Raw genomic sequence first — 24,009 nt, 5'->3', positions numbered from 1 at the left:
GCTAGCTGGTAAGAAACAAGTAACTGGCCAACAAAATTATATCTAATACAATGTCTCTGTGTATTATTTGGGGCTGGCGTGGCAATGGGTCCAGACCAGAGGGAAAACATTATGGCGTCAAATGTATACTGAAGAACTTTCACTTAAAACTTAAGAAAAGCTTAAAAAAGGATTTTAAAAACAAAAGAACAGAGACAAGCAAAAATTCTTGGTAAGAGCATTTTTTCCATTTGGATTCTGTTTTGCTAGAGAAAAGCAGAAATTTGTGCAGCTCCTTTAAGGGAGGTTTCCTGACTCAGCATAAACCGCAAAAAACCAGAAGGCTTTTTAAGAGCTCTGCTAACAACTTAATGGTGTGTATGAGAGCTAGCAATGGCAGTGACCACATCTCCAAGCCAGCAGCATGCTGCTGGATGGCAGTGTAGACCAAGGCAGTGAACGCAGCTCTTAGTTCTGGTGGTAAAGGTACCCACTGCCATCTTGGCTAGACCAAGGCTAATACAGCTGTGGCTTTCATTTTAGCAATGTTGTTGTTTGTCAGATAAAAGACTCATGGCCAGAAAAAGATAAAGATTTATCGTAAATACAGATTCAGATTAAGAAAAACCTCTAAAGGTTTACAGTGTGTTTTAAAATATATGTAGGATTGGGAGAGAAAAAAAATGGTTATAAAAAGACAGAGGTAGCTTGATGTGGTGGCACATACCTTTAATTCCAGAACTTGGGAGACAGAGGCAAGCAGATCTCTGTGATTTCAAAGTAAACCTGGTATGCAGAGTGAATTCCAGGACAGATAAAAGTTACACAGAGAAACCCTGTCTCAAAAAATGAAAAAATAAAAGAAAAAAAAATAGAGTAACAAAAAAGCCAAGTAAAGATGGAAAACACGGAGAGAATCTGGATACTGTATGGTATTTTAATGTCTTTGTATCATTTGACTGCTGAGGAAATAACAACTGTTAAAAGAAATGCTGCTGGATCAATCTAATTTATATATTTTAAAAATGCTTTGATTTCAAAATTTAAGTCTAAGGATAGGTTACTGGGGGAAAAGGATTTCTATTTTTGTTTCCACAGAAAATGAAAAGCTGTGGATTCCTTCCAGATGAACATGGTTTGATCAAACAAGACCCCCTGGAACAGCATCCCAGGAGATCCAACATTCAAAACAGTTGGAGCAAGACAGCCTTACACACTACAGCCAAGAATTCTGTGTCTTCTTAGGATTTTCCATGACAGCGCCCCTACCAGCAGGAAGCACGATGCTCAAATTCCAAAATATTGTTTATAAATGTTTGTTTTCATTTAAATGGGATGGTTTAAATCTCTTTAAAGGTAAAAAAGGGATTATGGTATAGATATGAATACTTTGTTTTGGATTGGATTCTCATTTATTGATATAATTTAAGGTCAATCTTGTGATATGTATATTTCTCCTCTTATTTAGGTATTATGTTTATATAGCTCATTTAGAAATGTAATGTATAATTTAATACAGATTATAGCTAGTTACCTATGATAGTCAGAACTTATAGTTAAGTTAGTTAGGATTTCTAGATATACAAAGATATATTTAAGATGAATAGTTCTTCAAACCTTTCAAAGACCTACAGAATATGGCATTTAAAATGGTTTAGGATTTTTTTTAACAGTGAGGCACAACTGCTCCTGGCAACACCACCTGGGTCAGAAAGGAAGATGGGCATTAAAGAAACATGTTATGGAGTTTGCTTTCAATATGGCAAGACTAGCCATTTGGACAATATACTGCTCTTGTCTGGACTATTTTACTTTATGAGGTATAAATTGGACATGCAGGACCCACAGAAAAGTGAATGCTGATACAAGATGGACATTGGTACAGGGTTCCTGCTTCATGGAAGAGTCTGCCAGATAGTCTACAGGACACAGAGAAAAGTGACTGACAAACTGCCAATACAAGTGGACAGTTTAAAGTTTCCTGCTTTGCTGAGGAGTCTGCCAGATACACTATGGCTTATAGGCTGAAGATGAAACACTACAGAAGAACGTAATGGCTGACCAGACAGAAAGGAGGAGATGATGGGAGATGTCATTCTGTAAATATGTTTCTCTTATTGGTTAATGAATAAAGCACTGTTGGCCAATAGGAAAGCAAGATAGGCGGGACTAGGAGGATAGAGGAAGTAGTAGGGAGGAGATCCAAGATGAAGTACGGAGAGAGGAGAATGCCATCCACTCTCTCTGGTAAGATAAGACCACATGGAAGTGCTTAGATGAATAGAAATGGGTTAATAATTAAGATGGAGCTAATCGATAAGAAATACTAGTAACTGGCCAACAACATTATAGCTAATACAGGGTCTCAGTGTGTTATTTGGGGCTGGCATGGCTGGGGGAGGGGATACAGGCTGATGGGAAACTACTCAGAACAGGGGAAGAACTTTGCTTGTAAGGTATAACACAAGAAAAGGCTCAGAGGTTGAGAATCTTGGTTTTAGATACCAGTTAGTAGTTTAATAGGAACTATGGCTAATAGGAAAAAGTGAAATATAAGAACCTGAAAAGGGAAGGGAAGGCCGTCATATTTGAGGGTGTTATCTGAGAAAAGGAGCTTATATTTAGTCTGGTTGGCCAATTTTCTTGGGAACAACGTACAGTATCTATCTGTGCCCTGGGCACACTTCCTATGGAGGGATATTGAGTTATCACAAACAGGGGAAGAATGAGTTTAGATGATAATTTGGAGCCTGCTCAAAGGTTGTGAGTGGTAAGAAGAGAACTGGAAGGGTTTTTGTGAACATCACAGGTCATGGAATTTAGCTTCAGGATAATTCTTCCCATATTCCAAGATGGCAATGAGAGTTTGAGTCTTGGTAACTGGGAAAGATGTTGGCAGTAGACACTTACTTGCTTTTTTGTTTTTTCTTTCCTGTATCTACTCTTGGAAATCATGTGCTTGGACCCCCTTATTTTTTGTTGTTGCTGAGACCATTTTTCAGGCTTCTTCTTAGTTCTCTGAGTTACAAAATATCCTTTCAGCATGTTACTGTGACTATGAAGAGGAGAATAAGTTTTGGACATGGGGATGTGATGGAATCATTCCATCTCTTATAGACAGGTAAAAATTAATAGTGAATATTCTGAAAGAGGTTGAAGTTTATTGATTCCCTTTAAAGCTTAGAGAATATCAAACCTAAAGTGAAACCTGCTTTTTTAGCTGTAGAGTAAGAGATGAGATACTTTCTCACTAAGATAAATGATAATGAGGTTTGCAACTTCATTAGATGAGGTGGGATGTCAATGGATAACCAGGGAGGAAGGAGATGGTGAAGCCAGAAACTCAAGGCCCCACAACTCTTAGCAAGTCTGAAGGAGGAAGAGATGACTGAAGCAGAGGGGTGGGGTGGGATTCAGGGCACAATAGTCAGAAATGTTGGTGTAGAAACTGAAGAGATTCTCAAGAAAATAACATTGAACAAGAGGTTCAATTTTACATTGAGGTCAAGAGTAACACCCAAGTGAGTTTTGGCTGGACTTTTTCTGAAGTGATGATGACAAGATTCAGCATGTGGTATGGTGTTGGAATGAGAATGGCCTCCATAGGCACATATATTTCAACACTTGGTCCCCAGTTGATAGAACTGTTTGGGCGTTAGGAGGCACAGCCTTGTTGGAGGAGATATGTCACTGGAGGCTGGCTTTCAGATTTCAAAAAGCCCCCACTATTTTTTTTTGTCAGCTCTTTGTCTAATGTTTGTGGATCAGAGTATAAACTCTCAACTCCTGATCCAGCATCATGCCTGCCTGCCTCCTTGCATGATAGCTGTGGAGTCTAAGTCTCTGCAACAGCAAGCTCCAAATAAATCCTTTTTTTCTGTAAGTTGCCTGGGTCATGATGTTTTTATCACAGTAATAGAAAGTAACTAAGACAGAAAAGCATTAATGGCCCTTTCATTGTACCTTCTTAGCATGCTCTCAAGGTTCATTTACACTGTAGCCATATTGGCTACATTTCATTCATTTTAGGTTCATATGATATTCCTTGTTTATACATATTACATTTTGTTGATACATTTGTCTATTGATGGGCATTCAGCTATTTCCACCTTCTGGTTAGAGCAAATGGTGAAAGGAACATTGATATGCAAATGCTTGTTTGAGTACCGATCTCCATTCTTTAGACTATATGCATAAATAGCATTGCTAGATTATATGGTAATTTTATTTAGTTTTAGAGGAATTTTCAACCCACTTTTTACAATGGTAGTGTCATTTTACATTTCTTTCAGCAATTTAAGAGGCTCTCCATTTCTTGATTTTTCTACAGCCTCAACAAAACTTATTTTCCATTATTTTTTATACTATAGACACTCTAATGGGTATGAAAAGGAATTTTGTTATGGTTTTTACTGCATCTCTCTAATTCTTCTTAAATATTGAACATTGTTTCTTTTTTAAAAAATTTTATTAATTTCTTTTTTTACATTCCAATCTCAGGCCCCCCCTCCCTCTCCTCCTCCTGCTCCACTTCTGTCTCCTACCTCCTATCTGCTCCTTGGAGAGTATAAGGCATCTTCTAGGAAGTCTACTAAGTTTGTCACATCATCTTGTTGAGGCAGGAACAAGGCATCTCTTCACCCCCACACCCCTGTGTCTAGGCTGGGCAAGGTATCTCTCCATATAGAATGGGCTCCACTAAGTCAGTTTGTGCATTACTGTTAGATCCTTGAACCACTGTCAATGGCCTCATATATTGTTCCATTGTGAAACAATGGAACCTATATTAAGGGAGTCTAATTTGATCTTATGCAGGTTCCCCATTTGTCAGACCTGAGTCAGTGATCTGTTTTTGGAAGAGAGTTCTAGCTTCTCTGGTGTTGTGGATTATAGAATGGGTATCTTTTGCTTTATGTCTGGTTTCACTTATGAGTGATTAATACTATATTTGTCTTACTGGTTTTGGGTTACCTCACTCAGGAAAGTTTTTTCTTTTTCTGTCCATTTGCCTATGAATTTTAGGATGTCATTTTTCTTACTGCTGAGTAGTACTGTCATTGTGTAAATATACCACATTTTATTTATCTATTCTTCAATTGAGGGGCATCTAGAATGCTTCCAAGATCTGGCTATTATGAATAATGTTGGAGCATAGTTGAGCAAATGTCCTCATGGTATGAAGGTACTTCCTTTGGGTATATGCTCAACAGTGGTATTGAAGGGTCTTGAGTTAAGTTGAGCCCTAATTTTCTGAGAAATCACCATACTGATTTCCACAGCAGCTGTACAAGTTTGCATTTCCACCAGTAATGGAAGAGTGTTCCCCTTTCTCCACATCCTCTCCAGCATAAGCTGTCATTGGTCAATGTTTTTATCTTGGCCATTCTGATCAGTATAAGATGGAATATCAGAGTGGTTTTGATTTGCATTTCCCTGATGACTATGGATGCTGAGCAATTCCTTAAATGTCTTTCGGCCATTTGAGATTCTTCTGTTGAGAATTCTGTTTAGATCTATACCCCATTTTTAAATTGGATTATTTGGTAGTTTGATTTCTAGTTTGAGTTCTTTGTATATTTTGAAGATCATCCCTCTGTCAGATGTGCAGTTGATGAAGATCTTTTTCCGTTCCGTAGGGAGCTGTGTTGTTTTGTTGACCATGTTCTTTGCTTTACAGAAGCTTCTCAGTTTCAGGAAGCAGCAGGTAGAGGAACATAAGTTCATTGTCAGCCTAGGTTACATAGCAAGACCACATCTATAACAAACTAAGGTGTTTCTGTGACCAAATACCCAACAAGAAACAACTTAAGGTAGAAAGGGCTTGAAAGGTTTGTCTGGTTCACAGTTTGAAAAGAGGGGAATTCATGGTGTCAGTAGCTGGAGGGTGGCTGGTCACATTGTATCTATAATCAGGAAGTAGAACATGAACAGGAAGTGGGGACATGCTGTAAAACACCAAGGCTTACCATCAGTGACTTCAGTCTCCAGCAATGCTCCACCTCTTTCTTACAGGTCCCACAACCCTTCCAAACAGCATCACCAGCTGGAGACCAAGTGTTCAAACACATGAGCCTATGGGAGCATTTGAGATAAAATGAAGCAAAGCAATACAAAAGCCACAGTAGCTTCCTTTGCTTCAACTATCTATCATTAGGTGACTCTGGTTGCCCCAGCCCCATTCTCTTCTTTGAGATGGGTTTCACATGGTAGCTCTAACTGGCCTGGAACTCGTTATGTAGATTACGCTGGGTTTGAACTCAGAGATCCAGATGCCTCTGCTTCTCAAAAGCTGGGATTAAAGGTTGGGAGAACTACCACCCAGCTCTAATGCTTCTCAAAGTGCCTCCCACCCAGCTGGGGCCATTCCCATACACCTCTTTCTTTTCTTCAAAGAAAAGTTGTCTCAGTTTAAAGAGAAACTACAGAAATCAGGGATAAGACAATGTGAGCTGAGATGAAGTTAGTTTGGGTTCAGAACTCTGACTGAAGATTTCCCATTTCTTTTCCTGGAGGGTTAGTGAAGATGTGACTTTCTCCTTGGAACCAGGAAAGCTTCGGTTGATTGCTGTATAGGTTTTAAAATGTGAATCTTTTTTTTTTCTTCTGGTGTGGGAGGGACCAAATACTGAAAGGCTGAACATCTAAATGCCAGATATCCATTATCTGAAGTTTGGGTCAGAACCTAGAGACTTTATACTAAAAACAAAAACAAAATCCAGCTTTGCACCAAATGGATAGCCAGCCAGGACTGGGAAACTTGAAATTTTGGAATTTACTATCCATATCCTGCAATAGGATACAAATAGGAACCTATTTGTATGAACAATGTTTATCCACCTCATTTGTGAACTAATGATGTTCTTTGTGTATATTTTTCTTCCTTGAGCTCGGGAAACTGAAAGCAATATCTATTATTATCTTTATAACCTTAGCAACACCCAGTAGGTATTAAAATACCATCAGTAAGCTAAATTAGAAATATTATGCATATGTATTCTTCTCCTAAGAAGTATTCTATATGTCAAATGCTACAGTGACTAGATTTATGAGGTATGTTCACTTGTACTTCCACAAAAGGACTTCCCTCTTAACACCGTTCCCTTGAGAACCCATATTGTAGAAAACTGCCTGACAGTACAAGAACCCAGGAGAAAACCATTGTGAGGTGGTGTGGTTGGTTGGTGTTTCAGTCAAAGAGGATTAGAAAACTCACCTGTCTGGACTCTCATTCACTAACTCGACAGTTCTGTTTCTCCCATCTGGGCAGTGGAAATGTTCTTTTGTCACATTCTTAAGGACACAGTCTTTTTCACAGGTCCTTCCCTTCTCGTGGAGATGGTCCATTTGAACCCTCTGGGTCTTGCATCACAGGGTGGCTGCAGTTTCAGAGATAAAGGCAAAGAAACAAATGCCATCAATGCTTTCCCTAAACCCCCAGTGAACTAAACGGATTTACATGCAGCAGCTAAGGAACAGACTGAAACAGTAATTGACCCCTGTGCCCGCCTCTTATTATTCAAGGTGCGGTAATCTCAAGGGGCCTCATTCATCTCTTTGCTTGAATCTTAGCTGACTGCAGAATAATTACAGGGAATTCAAGTTAAGACTAAGAAAGATTTGTCCCTGGCCGAAGGGTACTAGCTTAATAAAACGCAACACATTTATAATTAGTATAAGCCAAGTACAAGTAACCTCATGTTGAAATGCAAATTATTAAAACACCTATTACCAAATAAGAAAAAACTTAAAAATTTTAGTGATTCCAAGCACACGATTGTGTGGTGAACTTGAAAAGCTTGATGCTAATTATGTGCTTCACCGAATTAAAATGGATTGGTGTTATTAATAAAGACTCAAATAATCCACCCTGCCAGCCCAACCTTTTACCACTTCGAATTTCATTAGAAATAAACTTTTCAATTAAGGTCTGGCTCCTCACAGTCACCAAATTGAGTTTTCCAGACTCATGATTCAGTCAAAGACACTTAAGGAAAATAGTAAGTGTTGAGGGGCAAGGAGGGGTGATGGGTCACACCCAATTTACCATGACAACTTGCCAGTCTCAAATACAATATTTCAACTTGTTTCAGAGTAATGCAGTTCATTGTCTAGGTCTCTGACATTGAATAATTTATTCACTAAAGTGGTTCAGTTTAAGAGAAAGTGAATGAAGATGTTTACACTGGTGGCAGAGCTCTGAAATAATATTTGCAGCCAAAAATTGAAATGGCTGTCATTAACTGCTTTGTAAGAAGAGCAGAAAAAGATAGGAATCAAATGTTTGAAGATGTATTATTTCCAACTTAGCTAGTCCTATGAAGAGCTTTTCTATGAAAGTAAGAAAAGAGTCAATTTGAAATTCTTCCTTGAAACTAGATTGATTTGCCAATGTTTGACATATCAATAATTTCCTGAGTAAACAGAGGTTTAATTTGAGGCACGATTCAGTATTTCTTAAAAAAAAAAGAAAAAAAAAGAAAAGGATTCAGCTTCAGGAGAGCATTTACCCTGATGTGGCAATGTCTTTCACTGAAGTGTGATGGTTTGGGATGGATTTCTTCACCCTCAGTGCCTCCCCTTTATCCTTGATTGGCCCATCTTGCCAGTTTACTCACAGTTGTATAGAAATTGCCTTAGCTCAACAGGTCATTTTCATTAATTTATGTACCCGTCTATTTCGATTGCCTTGGCCAATATTTCTGTCCCTTCCTCCTTCTGTTGGGTTGTTTATCTGTGTATCTGTCTCCCCTTTGCATCTCTCACTTTTTGTGCTTTTCATGTCAGTAGGAATTTCCTCCTAAGAGCTCTGCTTCCAGGAAACAGTAGTTGGTAAGTGCCCGCTAAATCCCTCCAGGGTGGAGGCCTGACTATCATGTTTGCTGCTGTGATCTGGTGCTGTGACAGAACCTGACACACAGTGACTGCATCATGGCATGATGGTTCTGCCTACTTCAGCGGGTCAGCCTCTAACCTACAAGCCCTCTGCATGCTGTCTCTTCAGGTCTCTACCACAGCACAGTGCACAGCCATCCCCACTGCTGGGCTGCACCTGTACTGATTTCCCCATGGACCCTGCTTTCATCCTCTGCCTAGACACACCCATCCACTCTGTGTGGCGCCTTCCATCGTGTTCTAGGCTGATGCTTCTTGACACCTGTTCGGTGTTTGTTCTGAGGGCTGTGGGAAGCCCAGGTCCCATGCTCGACATCTGTAGATGTGTCCAGTTCCTCGAGGAACTGTGCTGCAGTGGGACCCTGCATTAGATGTCTAGCTGGTTCTCACTCCTGGCCCTCAGTGTATTCCTTCACTACTGCTTAGCTTTGGCCTCTTCACTAGGGCCATGACTTCATGGAGATAGTGAGGTTCAAACGTAGGACTTCCCTTCTCTCTTATTTCCTGAGCGTCCCTTCTCTCTCTTCCAAGTAGCTCAGCAGTCTCTACAGAGAAACTGAGTACTTGGTGCTATTTATTTTATAAAGTGGGGGGTGGTCCCTATCACAGCCTGAGCCTAGATGCCTCTCTTCCTGCTTTTCTCCCTGACCCTATATGCCATCATTTTTTTTTTTAAAGTTTCACTTTTGGCTTGGTCATAATGCTCTAATACTTGAGAACAATAGAAAAAATGAGAAACATCTTTTCATAATCTGTACTTTTCACTGTCAGAGTGACCTTCCCTTATGTAGTTCAAATTACTGGGCTTTCTTTGCATTGAGCTACTCTCTCACTTTTAAATCTAAAAATGCCTTTTCCTGTCAAGTCTGATTTAAGGGGTTAACAGAAGATTGTGGCTGTACATAGAATGTTGACATGCAAACAGGGAACTTGAAACAGATGACCTGAAATGTGGACTCTGAGATAATTAACAGAAAGAAATTGACAGAAACCAACTGTCCAAGACAGCACAGGGTCACAGTCAAAGGGAGGGATCAGATCTTGAATAGACAGGCTGATCAAAGCAGATGCTTTCCAAGGGACCTAAAGTCTTAAAGGAAATCACGGGGCACCTGCTGTTTCTGTAGTAGTTATTCTGTGGGTATTTAACGAATAGCTGCTGTATGATCTGCACTGTCCTAGGAGCTGGCAATGTGGAGAAATGGGACAAGGTCTTTAGGGTAGAGCTAAGAGCATAGGTGATAGTAGAACACAAAAGTGAGCCGTGTCTAGGGGCTTTAGTTTCAGATGGGTAGTTATAACACATGCACACACATTTATTATACAAAGACACACACACACACACACACACACACACACACACACACACACACACACACCTATGCTCATTAGGGCTTCTTTGTTATGGACATCTGAACTGGTACTACAAAGAAAGCTGTTAGTGATCTTGCAGAAACCGGCCATTGGTTTGAAAGAATGCACAGCGTGAGTGTGACGCCAAGTTTATTAACCTTCCATTCTGTGTATTATCCTCTCTGCACAGTGATTATGGGAGAAGCACCTGAGCCTGTGGCCATACCATCTTTCCTTCAGAAGCCCAAACCCTGAGGAGATGTCCCCTTTCTGTAATCTAGGTGATGAGAGCAATTACAATGTTTTGCACCTTTGTTCCTGCTTTTCTGTGCCACTTTGTCAACTGACACCTGATACAGCCCCTGCAGTCCTAATTATCTTAAATGAAAGCAAGGGAAATGTGTGTATTTAATAGGTAAAATACACGCTATTCTCACAAGAAAACTGTTGAGGGAGAATAGTGTTGATGCTTCAGTAAATTTTAAGCTGAAGCATTTATCTAATTATCCTTTATCAATAAAATCTCAGGAGTCAGATATTGGGGAAAGGATCTGAAAGATCAGGGAAGAGACAGAGAAACAACCAGTAACCTTTCCCCTTTCTTATCCTAAAAAGGTCAAGAATCTTCCTAAAACCCTCCCTACTACTTTCCGTGTCTCAATATATGTCCTCGGTCCTCCTAAACCTCTAGGACTAATTTTGGTCAACTAACAGTTAGCTCCACCTTCTGATTCAAGGTAAATTTAATTTTCAGGATCAGGAGTGTCAGAGTACAATCAAAATATCTCACAATATAAAGCAATGCCCCCCCCTTGTTTCTAAAATACAATGTCATCACAGAATACTGAGACAATACAAATAAAAAAAACACATTAAAAATTACCTGTAATTTCACCATCTTGACGTAATAGCTGCTAATGACATTTTGTCCATCCACTCTTTCCCCCATGAACATACTGACACATAGTCAATAGTAGTGGGTATGTACTAAATATGCTATTTTATGATCTGCCTCTGTATTTTCTCTCACCAGTTAGCATTAATTTTAAAATATTAAAGCTAAATTTCTCTGGTCTCTAAAACACTACAATGTCTACTTTTCACCCATCTCCTTATCTGACTGCCTAGCCAATCTTTTGACTCAGAACTTTAAATGAAGTATTTTTAAAAAACTCATAGATGATTCACAGGCAAATGGATAGAACTAGAAGAAACCATCCTGAGTGAGGTAATCCAGTCACAGAAAGACAAACGTGGTATATACTCATTCATATATGGATATTAGACATAGAGCAAAGGATTAACAGCCTACCAGCCTACAATCCACACCTTCAGAGAAGCTAGGGAACAAGGAAGACCCTAATAGAGACATACATGGTCCCTCAGAAAAAGGAAAGTGACAAGAGCTCCTAGACAAATTGGGAACATGGAGGGAGGGGAGAGGGAGTTAGGGGAAAGACGAGGGGGGAACACGAGGGATCAGGAAGATTGAATGGAGGAGAGCAGGAAAGGAGATACCTTAATAAAGGGAGCCATTATAGGTTTAAATAGAAACCAGGCACTAGGGAAATGTCCAGAAATCCAGAGGGTGACCCCAACTAAGAATCTAAGCAATAGTGGGGAAGCTACCTTTAATGCCATCCTAGAGCCTTCATCCAGTAGCTGATGGAAGCAGAAGCAGAGACCCACAGCTAAGCACTGAGCCTGATTCCTGGATCCAGTTGTACAGAGAGAAGAGTGATGAACAAAGGGGTCAATACCATTTTGGGAAATCCACAGTAACAGCTGACCTGAACAAGTAGGAACTCACAGACCCCAGTCTGACAGCTGGGGAACCCTCATAGGACTGAACCAGGTTCCCTAAATGTGGGTGTCAGTTGGGAGGCCTGGGTAGTCTATAGGGCCTCTGGCAGTGGAACCAGTATTTATCCCTAGTGCACAAAAGGACTTTGGGAGCCCATTCCCCATAGTGGGGTACTCTCAGCCTAAATACATGAGGGAGGGCCTAGGCCCTGCACCAAAGGACTTGACAGACTTTGATGATCCCTAATGGAAAGCCTCATTACTCCCTAGGGAGTAGATGGGGGATGGGATAGAAGGATTGGTGAGGGGCAGGGGAGGATGAGAGGAAGAGGGAACTGGGATTAATTTGTAAAATAAGATTGTTTCTAATTTAAATAAAATTTATAGAAAACAAATCATAAAACAAAACCTCATTTAATCCTGGGAGTCAGTCTGAATCATTACCCTGCCATGGAAAAAGTCAGCAGAATGGCCCCACCATCTAGGCTTCCTTGTTACTTGACCACTATCAACATGTCTGGAGTGACATGGATGTGACTGCCCCTAGCACTGGTACTGATGCTCCTGCACTTTGGAATAGTCATTGACTATGGAGAAGTGGTTTCTGGACCCATGAATACTATCTTGGGAATAATTTCAAAGGATGCTGTTTGAGAGGAAGGAGGGAAATGGTTTTCTATACTATTAGCTTGAGCCTTTACACATACACACACACACATACACACACATACACACACACAGAGAGAGAGAGAGAGAGAAGAAAAGAGATGTAGAGAGAGGGAAAGAGAGGGAGGGTGAGAGAGAGGGAGGGAGGCAGAGAGACTGAGGTGTGAGATATTTACTGGAGGCTAATACCTGAGAAAGAAAAGAGGAAAAGGTATGATTGGGGGAAGAGAAATGTTTAAGTGAAGCAGGTCTGAGAAACCCTCAATCACTCACCTCCCCAGGAGTCAGGGAGGGCAATCTCCAGAGTGGGTATTGTGCTCTAGAGTTGTCCATTTGGGCTCAAATAGTCACACTTTTGTACACCTGTTCATCTGGTCACTGGAAGTAGGTTACCACAAGGAAGGACACAATCTTGTGAAAAGCTCTCTGTAACTTAGGTATTGACTAAAGGAATTCCCACTCTACACTCCCCAAAGCTGGACAACAAATCCTTCCTTGAAGGGAAATCTGAGTGCCCTCCCCTCCCACCTGGTCTCCTGTCACTCTGTCTTCTCAGCTCTGCTTATCTTTTAGAGTCTCCAGGGCAACAGAACTTTGTCCTGATGGAAAATTTAAAAGGGAAGCACCAGTGGGGTTGCACACGGTTACACTTGGTTTGAGCTACAAATGGGCATTATCTCACTGTTCAGCTGTTTGTTCCAGATTATTTCTCACCTTCTGGGATGAGGTCAGCTAGACTAAATGGTTTAACTGGTAGTATAAATTAGAACCCAGGATCTGGAGCTATGACTTAAAAATCATATCCTTTCCAAGAAAGAGTTATTTTTAGCTAGAATTGGGCAAGGGGAGACCAAGAAGGAGTAATGGGTCATTCATATTTTTCATTGCCCCTGTTGGGCAACAAGAATGTTGCCTTCCTTATTCTCACCATCAGGGATGATAACTGGACTGAGATGATGACTCTTTGTTTTGCCTGCTGGCTTGTTGGTCCAAGGAACCCAAAGTGTTCAGGCATTAGCTTACAATTCAGTGGAGATTTTGCTAGTCTCCAGAAAAAAAAAAGTGTTCCTTGTTTAGGAGTCTGACTTCTATAAGTGTGTGAGGGGCAGTAATGACAAGTGGAATCATTCATCCTTCAACTTCTCTGTCACTGACCCATCTAATATTTCTACTGAAATTTCAGTGCCCCATAGAGTATTTAGTTCATGTTTATACTGCATTTAGGGCCTAGGAGTTTGCTTTTTCCGAGTATTGTTTCTGAGATGCAGCTACTCACAGACTTCAGTAGCTTACCCAGAACTACCTAGCCCATGGATCTGACAGTCATAAGATGTGAGCAGTGGGATGTGTGGTCATGGAAACATTTTAGTACCCATAGGAGAAGAGTGCTTCTCCAGGAATCACCTATAACTAACATGAATTATGTTCTATCTGACAAATTAAAATAGAATACAAAATGGGCTCAGTTATTGAAACATGGTAGTGATATACTTTGGAATGGACATGAGAGGTCCAAAAGACATTCAGGCTCTCTGTGATCCTGGTAGCTTGGCAGGAGTTGTTTTCAAACCACATCTCATCTTCTGTAGTCAGATAGTAAGGCCCTGTTCTGAGGTATCTTCTTCCCTTTGGAACCCAGCTTCAAAGCCTAATGCAGAATGACATGTGTTTGTCCTTGAACCTTAAAATTTATTGTGATTCTCCTATGATCATTTTCTATTAGCTCTGTGGACATTTGCACAGCATCAATACTTCTATCACTGTAGAATCTGCTAGGGCATATTAATCATCTGACAGGGCTGCATTCACTGCAGCTTGAGCTCTTAGCTGTAGATTTCTTTGCTTTCCTCTAATCTTCACTCAAAGCTGGATGCTCTTTGATCATCAAGGATACAGGTCAGAGTGATGTTCTGTGTTCATGAGCATACAGCATATGATAATAGAATGTTTTGTTGTTGTTGATGGTGGTAGTTTTCATTTTGTTCCTTCCTTCCTTCCCTCCCTCTCTCCCTCCCTCCTCCATCCTTCCTTCCTTCCTTCTTTCCTTCCCTCCATCCTCCCCCTCTCTCTATCTCTGTATCTCTCTCTCTCTCTCTCTCTCTCTCTCTCTCTCTCTCTATATATATATATATATATATATATATATATAAATTGAAACAAGCTTGTTTTACATGTCAGTCCCTGTTCCTGTACCCTCTTGTCCTCCCCTGTTCCCCCCACCAACACCCATCCCATCCCCTTCCTGCTCCCCAGGGAGGGTGAGGCCTTCAGTGGAGATCTTCAAAGTCTGTCATATCATTTGGAGCAGGACTCAAGCTCTACTCTATGTGTCTAGGTGGAGAGAATATCCCTCTATGTGGAATGGGCTCCCAAAGTTCATTTGTATACTAGGGATAAATACAGAGGTTCCATAGACTGCCCAGTTATCCTAACTAACACCATATTCAGGGAATCTGGGTCATCCCTACACTGGTTTCCCAGCTATCAGACTGGAGCCCATGAGCTCCCAAGTCAGCCATTTTTGTGGCTTTCTCCAGCCTGGTCTTGACCCGTCTGGTCATCATTCCTCCCTTTCTGCAACTGGATTCTCAGAGTTCTTTAGCTGTGGGTGCCTGTTTCTGATTCTCAACTACTAGATGAAGGCTCTAGGATGGCATATAAGGTAGTCATCAATCTCATTATTTACTATGTTGATCCTACCTATCCAAGAGCATGGGAGATCTTTCCATTTTCTGGTATCTTCTTTAATTTCTTTCTTTAAAGACTCAAAGTTCTTGCTATATACATCTTTCACTTGTTTAGTTAGTGTTACCCCAAGATATTTTATGTTGTTTGTGGCTATTGTAAAAAGTGATGTTTCTCTGATTTCTTTCTGAGCCCCTTTATCATCTGTATATATTAGAGCTACTTATTTTTTTGTTTTTTGAGTTAATCTTGTATCCTGCCACTTTGCTAAAGGTGTTTATCAGCTATAAGAGTTCCCTGGTAGAGTGTTTTGGGTCATTTATGTAAATTATCATATCATCTGAAAATAGTGAGAATTTGACTTCTTCCTTTCCAATTTGTATCCCCTTGACCTCATTTTGTTTTTTAATTGCTCTAGCTAGGACTTCAAGTACAATATTGAAGAGATATGGAATTTGTGTTGTTGTTAAATTCTAACTTTTAAGCATGGTAGTCTGATAAGATACAGAAGGTTATTCCAATTTTTTTGTACCTATTGAGGGTTGTTATATTGCTGAGTATGTGGTCGATTTTAGAGAAGGTTCTATGTAGTACTGAGAAGAAGGTATATTCTTTTTAAAATTTATTATTTTTATTATTTTATATATTGATCCAAGTTCTCTCTCCCTCCCATCCTCACATGCTCCCAGACCCCCCTCCCACCCCATTCCACACCCACTCCACAGGGAATATGAGGACTTCTAGAATGGGTCATCAAAAGGCATATTCTTTTGTGTTTGGATGGAATGTTCTATAGATGTCAGTTAAACCAAATTGGGTCATAACTTCTGTTACTTCTTTCGTTTCTTTGTTGAGCTTCTGTCTGGTGGACTTGTTTAGTGTGTTGGGAGTGGGGTGTTGACATCTCCCACTGTATGTGTGAGAGGTTTTATGTGTGATTTGAGTTTTAGTAATGTTTCTTTTAAGAATGTGGGTGCCTTTGTATTTGGGGCATAGATGTTCAGGATTGACCCTTCATCTTGATTGGTTTCTCCTGTGATGAATAAGAAATGACCTTTATCTCTTTTGATTGATTTTAGTTTCAATCTAAATTTTTAGATATAAGTATTGCTGTACTGCTTGTTTCTTGGGTCCATTTGATTGGGAAATCTTTTCCCAACCTTAGCTCTGAGGTAATGTCTGTCTTTGAAGTTGAGGTGTGTTTCTTGTATGCAGTAGAAGGATGGATTCTGTCTTCTTATCCATTCTGTTATCCTGTGTCTTTTTATAGGCGAGTTAAGACCATTAATATTGAGGGATATTAATGAACATTGGTAGTTAATTCTTGTTTGTTTTGGATTTGTTGTTATTGGTGGTATTATGTGTAGATTTCCTCCCCCCATTTTTCTTTCGGCTATTGGTAAAGTAGGATTATCAATTGCCTATATTTTTGTGGGTGTAGTTAACTTCCTTGGGTTGGAGTTTTCCTTCCAGAACTTTCTGTAGGACTGGATTAGTTGATAGTATTGTTCAATTCTGCTTTTGTCATGGAATATCTTGGTTTCTCCATCTATAGTGATTGAAAGCTTTGCTGTGTATATAGTCTGGGATGGCATTTATGGTGTTGGTAGACTATCTATCCAGGACCTTCTGGCCTTCAGAGTTTCCATGGAGAAGTCAGGTGTAATTCTGATAGATTTGCCTTTATATGTTACTTGGCCTTTTTTATTTACTGCTCTTAATATTCTTTCTTTATCTGTATATTTGGTGTTTTGATTATTATGTGGAGAGGGGACTTTTTTGTGGTCCACTCTATTTTGTGTTCTGTAAGCTTATTGTACTTTCATTGGCATGTCTTTTTTTAGGTTGAGGAAGTTTTCTGCTATGATTTTGTTAAATATATTTTCTGCACCATTGGGTTGGGCTTCTTAACTTTCTTCTACACCTATTATTCTTAGGTTTGGCATTTTCAAGGTGTCCCATATTTCTTGGATATTTTGTGTTAGGGATTTGTTGGACTTAAGATGTTCTTTGGTCAATGAATCTATTTCTCCTAGTGTATCTTCAACACATGAGATTCTCTCTCCCAACTCTTGTATTCTGTTGGTTATGCTTGTATCTGTAGTTTTGATCATTTACCCAACTTTTCTATTTCTGGTATTACCTCAGTTTGTGTTTTCTTTATTGTCTCTATTTCACTTTTCAGGTCATGAACTGTTTGAATTCTTTCCTCCATCTGTTTGATTGTATTTTCTTGGTTTTCCTTGCTTTCTTTAAAAGATTTGTTGATTCCTTGCATTTTTGGTTTGTTTTTTCTTCCATTTCTTTAAAGGATTTTCTTTATTTCCTCTTTTAGGGGCTCTGTCATCTTCATGAAGTTGTTTATGAGGTCATTCTCTTCTGCTTCATCTCTGTTGGGATGTTCAAATCTTGCTCATGTGGAGTCCCTAGACTTTGGGGGTATCTGTTGTTGACTGTGTTCATATACTGTCGTCTACTCATCCCTTATTCCAGTCATATGGTAGGGTCTCTCCCTCTCCTGGTGAGTATGGGACCAAGGTTCTCTTCCAGTGGGTACAAGCAGGTCCAATACTCAGATGGATCTCCTTGTCCAATGGGTGGAGGTGGTATTAGGGTGCTAGAAGATTCCAGATGGGCATGTCTGCTGGGACAAGTGACCCTGTGCACCATCCCCAGTCCTCAGGAAGCCCCAGGCAGGGCACCAGAAGGCAGGACCAGTACACTGGCAGACTCTGGGCAGGCCAATCCACCTGGATGGGTTCCTCTATGTGCACACAGGCCCCAGGCCTCTGGAGGTTCTGAACAGGGCCCTGGAAGGCGGGCTGGAAACAGGCCCGGGCTCTCTTTCTTTTGTAGTGGAATTATTCTATGCTTAAGTTGCCACTATTGTAGCCATTATCAACATGAAAAAATAGAAATGTGGTTAGTGATGCTGAATAACTTTAATTTTAATTTGATCTGACTTGGTTTCATATAACTTAACACGTACATAGCCCAAGATGGCCACTGTCCAACATAATGGCAGTTACATGCTGCCTGTTGAGCCTCTTCACCACACTGAGCAGAGGAACAAGTGGAAGAGGCAATGGCTCAGTTAATGTTGAAGAAGGTGTCCCTCAGTGTCTCAAACCCAGTACTCTAAAACTGTTATTAACATGGTAGTCACAGCTTTATTTCCTATGCTCTGGGTCTAAGTGATAGCTACCCATTGTGCATTCAGTAAACCAGCACACTGCCAATGTGATGGAGCAGTGTAATATAGGAAGGATGTCTAGATGTTTTGTCTTATAGTATGATAAGAATACAGGTTTAGCATCGTTCTAGAAGAAAACTGTAATGAGTAAAGCTCACCTCACACATTCTGTTAATGATTCTCTTCTGAACCAATGACCAAATTCATAGCCATAGATCATCCATCTGATTCTGTATCCATTTGCTCTATCAGGTATCACATGTAATAGACATCTCCAATGGGATACTGTTAGGTCAAGCTTGTAGTAATCCATATTTGTTGACTAGTGAAACCCACTGCCAAAATCCAGCATGTTGCCTAGTTTTGGAGTTACATTTTTATTGGAACATGTAAAGATCACCATTTACTCACATGTTATCTGTGCCTACTTTCATGTGATAACAACAAAGTTGAATAGTAGGCTATGTGGGCCACAACATATAAAATATTTATTTATTAGACTTTTATAGTAAATCTGGAAGATCCCTGCCATATCTGTCTTGTAGCAGCCAGGGAGCAGTTACTGCTGATCCTTTCGTTCTCTAGTAGTTACATTAGTCTCCATTTCCTGGCCTAACCTCCCTTTTGAGTTAGTGAATACAGCTGTATGATCAGCACAAGGACATGGCCATCATGTTAATCTGTGAGTAACCACTCTTTGACTATATTTCTACCTATTGCCATTGCTTTTATGTCCCTACTTTAAACAGGGGTTCATGATAACAATTCACATTGTCAAGTATCATTTTGAAGCTCTCACCCTGGGTATGCACCATCGTACAGCCTATTAATTTTTCCTCAGAATTCTTTTGCACAAGTGAATGGCAACAGATTCCTTTGTAGGAGGATCAGAGAGTGATTGCAGTATAGGCATGCTTGGAATCATGTGTTCCAAATGTGTAAAGAAACATGGTGTGTGTGCGTATATGTACATATGGGTAATGAGCATCATTCACAGTTAGGTCCCTTTGCTGACATGACAGCCTTGCTATTTTCACAAGTGTTGCAAACCTGTGACTTTAAGTTGTTTACCTCTAACATTTGTCCATTATTGTCTTGGTCCTTGATTATCCCAAAGACTATCAGGGGAGCAAATTCTGTGACATCACCAGCTATGACATCTACCATCACCTCTGACTTACAGGGGAAGATCAAAACCAGACATTTAGAGGGTAGTGACCCTCTCTTGTGTTGACCTTACAGTGTTGGTAAAGGAAATACTCTCTAGACTTTTTAGAGGAACATAACTGCTGGGTATAGTTTATGGTCCTAGCTAGATAACCAGCCACATCCTTGAGTATTTAAATTCTTTACTATGGCAACTTTTTCTTCTTTGATCCAGGGATATTGAGGTTTTGATTCAAGAGACATTTTCATAGTAGGTTAGTGCTGTCTTTTGGGAACCTTGCCAAAGTATTAATTTCTTTATCTTGAGATACCCCCTTAGCCCCTGAGGTTCCTGAACACTTTAATATTTTAGGTTTAGATTCTGGTCACTTGATTAAGCACTATCAGAGTGTCCTCTCCAGGTGCTAAATTGGCAGCTCCCCTGGAAGATGGTCCTTTGCTCTCCTTAGCACTCTTAGCACATTCTAGCCAGGTTATTCTATGCTTTAACCCCAGGTGTAGTTAGAGGTCAGTAGGGGGAGTGTGTGTGTGTGTGTGTGTGTGTGTGTGTGTGTGTGAGTCCTGCGGTGCTGCTAAAGCACAGGTGTATTGTCTTCTGCTGAGCTGGAGTAGTGCAGTAGCATGTAAGTGTCTGGACCCCAGCTCCTCTCCCTGTTCCTTTTATGTCCTTAGTGAGAGCCACAGTGATTTGAATATCCTATGGCCTAGCCAGCAGCAGGTTTTCCCAGCAGGCTTGAGCCTAAGCCAAGCCCTTGAATATTCCCAGACACTGATAGAAATGTTAAGCATATTTCCCAGAAAGACACTGCTCCTGGCCCTAAGCCAAGATCCCTGAAAGTTCCGTTCCATCTTCACACACATCTTTTGCTGTGGCTGTGTTCTCTTAAAGTATCTGGTGAAGATAAGCTGTAACACTGTCTAAAATATCTTCTCTAATACACACTTTTGACCAATCACCCTGACATATTCTGTCTCTTTCCCCAGAATCCCAAATGGTCCCATCTTGGGATATTGCTTTGTAGGAACTCCCTTGCTTTTTGGGATGACTGCAGCCCTAGATTTGGTGGGACAAAAGCAGGAGGAATAGGTTGTATCTATTGGCCCAGAAACTAGAGTTGTCTAGGGACTGAGACTCTTTAGGATACCTATCCACATGTCTTCAATGTGTATCAGGTCCTAGGTTTTCTAACGGTCTTGACCTTAGCAGGACATACCTGACTGCATTGGTCTCTTAACCTTTTTGGAAGTTCAGTCACTTTGCTAAATTCTCCCCTTGACCCATGGTTTTTCTCTGTCCTTGTATCACAGAGATTATTGGTCTGTGCTATATCTAAAAATTATCCAATGTTTTAAAATATATAATTTTAAACTTGGAGTCTAGTAAGAAATGTTTATCTACTCACATAGACTTTGGAAAGTATCCATTGTGGATTTTTTTGAATGCTAGATCATCTTGATGGAAAGCCAACTTCACAAAGTGTGGAAATGGTACTCATGAAGATCTAGTGCTCCACCTGATTAGGCATCCTTCCAGCTGAAGGAGCATCCTTTGATCACTGGTTTCTTGACGTGGACTGCATGCAGTGCGGAACACTCCACAAGAGGTGCTGAGGCTTTCATCAGTTGCCAACCTTCCCTCAGTCTGCTGGGTGTCTCTGTAGCAGCTCTTTAATGTAATCTCACACTCCCTCAAACACAGGCTCCTCTGCATCTTGCTAAGAAGCACCTGAGGCCTGTAATTAGTACTCAGTGCCCAGCCCTCATTCTACCAGGACTTGCCTACCTGCTGTAATTGTAGCCTTAATACAAGCCCAGATTGGTTCTTTTGGATTGTTTTCCCATGATCCTGTGGCTTCATTTATTCTGGTTGCTTTCTTGATAAAACGTGCTGTAGCCTACAACTTTTGTAAAAAGTGTATTTAATTCTTGCTGCAAAGTTTCTGGTAACTAATCACATTTATACAACATTTCAGTTCTGGGACTATGTTAGTATTTAATGCACATTTTAAAAACAAATGTGACAGGTTAGTTTCTCTGCTGTTTTTAATCAATATCAAGCATATTGATCGATTACGTGACAAATACTCAAATTTCATCTTATCTTCCTTCTTTTTATTTCAGATATCATGTTCTTAGTCCATGAGAATTTATTGAAGACTCATCTCCTTGTTGATTAAACTGTGACCAGATGTAACATTTTGGGCTTAGGTCTCAGAATAGTAATAATGTTGAAAGCTTTTCAATCCTTGTAGTTTTCTGGGACGTGAGTCAGCTTCCTTCTGCATGCTTGTGCATGCTCCAGCTAGCTGTCCAGGTCCCATGCTGCCTCTGTGTGTCTGTGAGGCCTGTGCTCATAAAAGGCCACAGAGAACGTAAAGTGAGTGCTGCTGCAGACAGGCATGCCACAGCCATTTCCCTTGTACAGCTCCAACCTGCACTCCAAGGTTTGGAAAAGGAAAGTTCCCCAAGGCCGAAGTTCTTCTATCATTGTATTCCTCAGAATGTGCTGTGCATTTGGCCAGTCATCAATAATTGTTTGTTGAAGCAAATATAACAAATCCATGAAAGCATAATATCGATTTTTATCTTTTCACAAGAGTCTTGGCTCTTACTGTTATCTCTAGGTTAATTGAAATATCTTTTCAGCTATTTTTTTCTGATAAGAATACACATTTAATGTGGTCATTTTGAAAAAAATTAAATGGCTAATAAAAATATTTTCACATATTGCCATAAGCCATTTGTTTCAGCTAATATTTTATGATTTTACTATTTATTTTATTTCATTTTGTTTGAGAATTTCATACATGGACATTACATTATTTCTACTCCTTTCTCTTCCCCTTCCAACTACTCCTGTGTACACCTCATTCCCTTTTAAATTTGTGACATCATCTTATTTAATTATTATTGTTACACACACACACACACACACATACACACACACACAAATGCAATATGCTATGTTCCCTTAGCATTGCTTATATGTGTATGTGTTAAGGACTGACCACTAAAATTGCTTTCATTTTGTTTAAGTTTCTCCTACTAGTGACTTAATTCATAGTCTTTTTGAAGAATTTGGAATTCCCACAAAGCAGTTACTTCAAATCTTCCAATAGACTTTTCTCCTTTATCAACTACTATCTGCTTGGTTTCTGGCATTTTGATTTGATTGTCAGGTGGGAGGTCATGGTTTTCTGAATGCTCTTGATGCTTTAAAAATATGCAATGTGTGTGAGAAGTGAAGGATTGGGTATTTAAGTAGTGTTTATGGTCTGGCTTCATTTTTGCATGTCTTTCCAGAAATTCTAAGCAGTCTGCAAGTTTCCTCTGAGCCTGTAGTCCTTTTATTGCAGTAGTAGATAGTGTTCCAGGGCTAGTCTGCCAATAGTTTGTTTTCAGTGTGCCTTCACTAAACACTAGAGGGCAATGTAAGCCCAGGTTTGTCTTGAACCCAAAGGGGATGCATTGCTTCAAACCAGGGAAGGACCTAAAGGGTTGTCTGTGCCCACAAGCCTCTGCCAGTTACTCAAGATAGAGTCAGATACCTCAGAGTTATTGCCTTGTGGCAGGTATTGTAGGATACTACTAGGCCTTGGACGGGGATAACGTGGAACTTTATGTCCTTTCTGTAGCTACCATTATTTTGGACTATGGGGGTCCAGTCCCTGCCTCTTCCCCTCATACACTCCAGGGTAATGAAGAAAAACTCTTAGAGTACTGGGAACTATTCTTATCTGAGGGTTACTAGATTTTTCTATCTAGGGGAAAAGTAAGCAAGCAGACACTTTGTGTTGGTAACTTCTTTCTGGATGATCTCTCTTTATATATAAATGTTTCTCTCCTGCCCAGTACCTATTTTTATCTTCAGTTACAGTTACAAATCTCCACACAGCCATAGCTACACATCTCATTCGCATATTCTCTCGCCATACAGCACTGTACACAGTTCCTAGGTCAGCTTCTCTGTGGCAGCAGCGCTTTCACACGTCTCTCTCTTGCAGTCACTCACAAACACATACTTCAACACCATTCATTCATTCTTTACTCACTTTCATCCATTCTCTCACACTTCTTTCCCATAGCACCTTCTCTTGTGTATCTCTGCCGTCTACCTCTCTTGCCCTTCCATCGCTGTTCCTTCTCTCTCTGCCTCGACACTCTCTTTCTCACCTCTCATCCGCTCTCCTTCTCTGTCTTCTGCCCCTTCTGTCTGTCCTTCTCACTGCCAAAGTATGAACAATTTTATGTTGTTTTACAGGGCCCTACCT

Source organism: Phodopus roborovskii, unplaced genomic scaffold (assembly GCF_943737965.1).
Source record: "Phodopus roborovskii unplaced genomic scaffold, PHOROB, whole genome shotgun sequence".
Lineage (NCBI taxonomy): Eukaryota > Metazoa > Chordata > Mammalia > Rodentia > Cricetidae > Phodopus > Phodopus roborovskii.
Note: the sequence above shows the minus strand (reverse complement) of the source record.